This window comes from Lygodium microphyllum, chromosome 24 (genome assembly GCF_053477565.2).
Source record: "Lygodium microphyllum isolate KBCC chromosome 24, Lygodium_microphyllum_v1.1.10, whole genome shotgun sequence".
Lineage (NCBI taxonomy): Eukaryota > Viridiplantae > Streptophyta > Polypodiopsida > Schizaeales > Lygodiaceae > Lygodium > Lygodium microphyllum.
In genome coordinates, this window is record NC_141158.1 from 20,066,789 (window position 1) to 20,072,807 (window position 6,019).

Below are 6,019 nucleotides of genomic sequence, written 5' to 3' on the forward strand. Positions count from 1 at the left end.
TCTTGGAGACCTCTTAGAGGTCCACTTCTCTAAATTAGATGGTGAAGATGATTGACCATTAAATTTAGCTACAATAATTTTGTCCTTTAGCTCTCTTTCATGAAAGAGTTGTTGTCCCAAAATAGGCTGATCATGATTACCATGTATGGAACCTCCAAATTGAGACGGAAATCTTCCAACAGGTGGCTGAGAACTACTATGTAATCTTCCTGTTGGTAGAGCACCCCTAGAAATTTGAGTATTCAGTCCAAAAGCTTGAGAATTGGCTCCATTCAAACTGCCCAAATAGTCATCATGCCTCTATGAAGCCTCTCCTACTTCATACTGGCTATTTGGAATGCCTCTTCTTCCAATAATCCCATATCCATGACTATTTTGGTTAGATGGCTGAAGTGGGACTGAAGGATCATTGTTTGAACAAGCTCTCTCCTTAGCTTCTTTTGGTCCCATTTGCATTTGCATCCATTGAGAAAATTGTGCCATAAGTTGAGCATTAGATTCCACTAGCTTATCAATAGAAGCCTTTGTTTGAGTCGTTGAATCCACCAACTTCTCAATGGAAGACTTCGTTTGATCAGTAGATAAAACCATTTGCTCCATTCTTGATAAGATGGCCTCATGTCATTCCCTATGTCTTTGTTCATGGACGCACAAAGTATTATTAAGTATACTGACTTCTCCTTGTTGTTGAAGCTCTTTAGGGCTCTCTTGAGGTGTATTATCCAACATGGAATCCCTGATTTGTTGAGCATAATCTTCCTGGACCTTATTCTTACCCTTATGTCCTGCCATAATAGTACAGTCTTGCAGTACCCCTTGTCAGAAAAACGGCTAGAACTTTTGCTAGGGAACTTTGATTTCAGAACTTTTTATTTCAAATCGAAGCTAAGAATGCCCTCTTCGAGATGCGCTATAAGACGCTATAACAGATTTAGGACAGAAAATTCTGTAGCTAGATTTTTTAGTCTGAACTGTCTAGGCCTGCACCTTGTCTAGACCTATAAGTGCCCTGTTTTGACCCTGTAGTGCAAGATAGTAACCCCAAATGGTTACCAAACCCTGTAAAAGGGTGTACAGGATCTGTGGGTACCCTGTAGTACCTACACTTGTACTTCAGTATTGAATGGTGTACCTATAACCACCTATAAATACCCTATAAGTGCCCTATAAATTTCATGTTTTGGACTTGTAGGAACTTGAGCCTTTGGAAAGTCTTCAATCTTCAATTCTCTACTTCTTGTACCTGTGTGAGGGATAAAACAACATGACAGGCTCCCTACACAGGCTCCGAATCACCGAGAGGTGGGCAAAGTTCCCCCCGGGTCAGTTGGTTGCACCCCTTCGGGATCTTTGATAGTGAGGGAGGGTCACCTCTCTTTTGTCCCACTATCTCCCCCGGCATCCACCTTTTTCCTCGGTGGGTATATCAACATGGAAGAGGCTAGTATTCTAATCAATCAGCATGAGATGCATTTTTGAAATATTCATTCAGCCTTTCATGAGATGCAATTAAATGGAATCTTGAAAGTTTGGATAGGAGAAGGGTCTTACCAATGCAATTCAGTGACTCACTGATTGCTAGTACTTACCCTTTTACAATATTTCAGCTTGGGTAAAAGAAATTTAACCAGTCAATCGATTAGAGTAAACAAGTTCATCAATCAATAAATTCAATCAATGGGATTCAATTGTTATGCTGGAAATTTCAAATTGAAGCCTCTAATTCACTAATTGGAACTAGTATGCATAAAGTAAGCATTGCATTCATGAATGGATTGATTCAAGCAAAGGTTGGATGAAATTTGATGGATATTATTCAATTCTTTAATCTCTCAATCAAATGGATTAAGCTCAGCAATTGAATTAATGAGAGAGATTAAGAATTGAAGAAGAGTACCTTTGACATGGTTGATGATGACTTGATCAATTTTTATATGCTTGATAGAGCCTCCGGTTGTCCAATGTTGGTAAAATAATCCCCAAGGCTTGTGTATTCAGTACTTAGGAACAAACTTGAAGCTTCAAATGCTTGAAATTGAAGCATTAAACCCGTTTTCCCGAAATTTTTGCTCCATGGAAGCTCTTGAGCTTCAATCTTTGACCATTTCATGCTTAATCCTTACAATTTGTTGAAGAATCCTTGCTGAGATGATCCCACGGGCTAAAAGGATGAACAATCTTCAAGAAATTGTTGAGAAATGAAATCTTGGGCTGAAGCTTCATGGCTGCCCATGGACTGTTTATGTAGGGTTTCAAGAGAGTGAAAAGATGAAGAATATAGCCCCATTTTGGAGTATACACACCAGGAAGTTGAAGAAATAACTGCCAAAGATCATTTAGAAGCACCATAGCTGAAGATTGGCTGAAGAAAAGAACAAGGCTAGAAAAATCAGCGCAAATTTTGGGCTGCTATCCAGTCCACATGGTTGATCCTCCAGACCATAAAATGGTATGCAACCTGTTGCATTTGATGCCTAGAGTGCCATTATGCAAGCCATTGTTGAAGGAGAGCAATGATCAGTCAATAAGGAAGATATCTCAGCTAGAAAACTCCATGGAAGCTTGGGCAAAGCTTGGAGAAAGAGGAAAGGAAGACCTCTTTTTAAAAGTAACCATAGTTTAACCCCAAACTAAGCCCGGTTAACTCTTCTTTACCCTAATTACCTCCAATTTTTCTTAAAATTTTATGACGACCTGTCATTTAAGCCATCCTCCACCATATCTGACCTTGGATATCTCCAAATGTAGTCTCTTACTAACTGTAGATGATTTGCAGCACTCCACTAGTCACTGTCTTGTACAATTTTTGTCTGAAATTGATTTTGATAGAGGAAAATAGGACTGAAAATAGAAGAAAAGAATGGATCAAAGACCAATGCTCTAATACCACTTGTCAGAGAGAGAACTAGGGAGAGAGAAATAGGAGAGAGAAGACTGCAGAAGAGAGAGAAAGACTGCAGAAAGAGAGAGAAGAAGAGTGACGAGGAGAGAGAAAGACTAGATTTAGAGAGAGTAAGATAGGAAAGAGGGAGAAGCCATAGAAGCTATGAGCAAGATGGGAGAGAAAGACTGTAATTGTATTAATGTGTCAAAAAAGATGTGAAAAATTACATGTCCTCTCCTTTTATACCAATGTCAGTGTGACATGGCATAATATCAATGTTATTTACACTAAATCCTTATTCCCAGCTTCTTACAAAGTCTTCCTCATCTTTTATAGAGTGCTCTTCAGACTCCCTTGTGTCAAATTTTGGCAACTGCGATATGTCCATAGGGGGTGTCATGATAGTGGATGGCTCTAGCGTGATGGGAGAGGTTGATACATGTATGATTGTATAAGACATGTGCCTTCTCTAGTTCATGCAAGGTAGGTCTTCTCTAGTCTACTCATTAATTACAGTGGTCTCCTTTATTTTCTCCATGCATTCCAAGGTATTTGCAACCAATCCTAAATGAGCTTTGAGTTCTTCTAGGTCATCTGTGTGGGGTAAATGCCATCAATGCTACTTGTCTAAATAGCTCCTAATACTTGACCATCACAAATACTCTTTTCTTGGCTTGTGTGGTTTGGGAAGCTTGGTCTTCTTGTGTTTGACCCTATGTAGTAGATGTGCTACACATTGTCTTACTAACCTCCCCATGGGTGGCCAATCTCATTTAGGTTTCTTCATGCTATTACTTTGCTAGTTCAATATCTTTTTGCAATTATGCTTCTCCATCCTTCTCATTGGTGTTCATGGTAGAGTTGTTCTTGGTACTAGAAAACATGGTGTGTATACCAGCTTGTCTTGCTTGTGGTTCCCCTACCACCACATTCAAGTTTTGAATTTGTTTGCATTTTATGTTCCTATTCCTCAAAATATCTGGGTTTAAGCTATACTTAGCCTATTTGTCATCTATGAGGGGTATTTGGGGCTTCTTTTCCTCTCAAGCATAACCTTGTCACTAATTTCATCCATTCTCTTAGTGTATCTGCATAAATAAGGGCCATAATGAGGAATCCATAATTAAAAAGTTTGCAACATTTGAGTGATGTACTTATGATGCTCATGCCTTCAAATTGTTTTTTTGAAAATTTTAACTTTTCACTTCTCACTCTCTCCTCACTCATTGCCCCCATCTCCTTCCATGGAAATGTGCAATACTTTCTAGCATTGTGGAGGGTTAGGTGTTGGGTATGGAGATCATCCATGGTGCAAGCATTTTCTTCCTCTCTCTCTTTTTAAAATAAATAAGTAAATGGATACAATTTAAATTCACAATGCCTACATTAACTATAATTATGTATAAGATGATGGGGTGAAGTGATGATAGGTGGTTCTTACTACAATAGCCAATCATAAAAGAAAGGGTTATATTCCATTGACGCATACTAATCCATGTCGTAGGGCTAGATGCTACGTGGAGAGAGAATGAGGGATGAAGAAAAAACGTGGAGCAATATGGCGGCCGTTTTTTGCGCCCTCTTATGATGGAGATGGAGTATGCAGGCTGAAAGCAACCCATACAATCGATCATGGGGCTAATCTTCCCTCTCTTGGCTGGTCTTATCGCCTGTCTTCGCCCGTCAAATGGTGGCCTCAATGGAAATCTCTGATTTCAGTCTTTCTCTCTCCTCCCTCTCTCTTTTCTAAGGGCAGATTCATGTGGTGAAGAAGAAGAAGAAGAATGGATGACGGATGCTTGTCCAATGAAGACTGGATTGCTCCTGGTTCAAGAGGAATAAAGTTTGCAATGTAGGTGAAGACATCTGTGAGGAAATCCCCCCCAAACCTATATGACTAGCCACATGAAGCTCCTCCTCACTTAAAATCTAGTCCAAGTAAGGGTGTAACAAATGTAGACTTCCAATGATCAATTTTGAGTTAGAGCAAGCACTCAAAATGATGTTGGGGCAGTGTATGTGGGATCCAATTTGATCTTGTCATGATTGTGCATCATTGCGTAGCACAACCAACCCTTTTCTACTATCCACATCAAGAAAACCACTTCTACAAAAATGGGGACTCAAACTAGGTTAAGTGATCTAATTCATCTAGGTCTTGTTGTGTGGTCTACATGTAACTACCTTTAAAAGATGTGATCAATTGACCTTTGAGAGCTTACTATCTATCACTTGGGTAGCTGTCAATTCTTCTAAGATATCATGGAGACATTATCACTGGTACTAGTTGATGGCTGCTCCTTTGAAGGAGGTTGGATTTGAGAGTGAGTTGTGGTGGAGGATGATGAGGATTTAGTTATGCTAGCACATAAGATTGGTTCCATGATGTTCTTCTTGTTGGCATTGGTTGGGTCTATTAATGAAGTTGCAATCCTTGGTAGTTTGGATACCCATCTCATATTCCTCTAACCTGGAGTGATAGTAGTTGGTAGTGGTTGGGGCCTCTATTTACCTAGCCGATCTGGTTGTGATGAGGGAACCTTGGACTTGTTTGACTTTGTGGCATTCAAAACTAGCACAAAAGCTGGGGGTGTATTGAGCTTGGTCCTACTTGCCAGGGGGAGGTACACGATTGAGAATATTAAAAGATTCACTTTTTGTTTCAGTTTGTCAATGTGTACCAACTAAGGGATTAGGTTGTGGTGTGATGGTGGAATCAGCATTCTTTTCTATTTTTCTTCCTCTCAAATGTATGTGCAGTGGAGGAGAAAGTGAGAATACTCTCAATCGTTCACTTTAGGAGCCATTCTATTCATTTTGATTGAGCATACTAAAAAAGTTGTAGATAGCTATGGCAGCTTAATAGCACTTCAATATTTTGGTCAATAGCACTTCAATAATTTTGGTCATAAATTTTTAATCCAATATCAAATTGAGTGTACTATAGGTTTTAAAAAAGAGTGTGATGAGTGTTATAGATATTGATAATGATAGAGTTCATTGTATATAGTTTTTAGTTCTTTGTTTTACATTAAACACAAGATTTTTCTAGTTTGGACAACACTTTAAGATAATAGCTCATATTAGAGGCTCTCGTTATTCCCGCCTTTAGATTGCATACAAATTTTGAAGGTT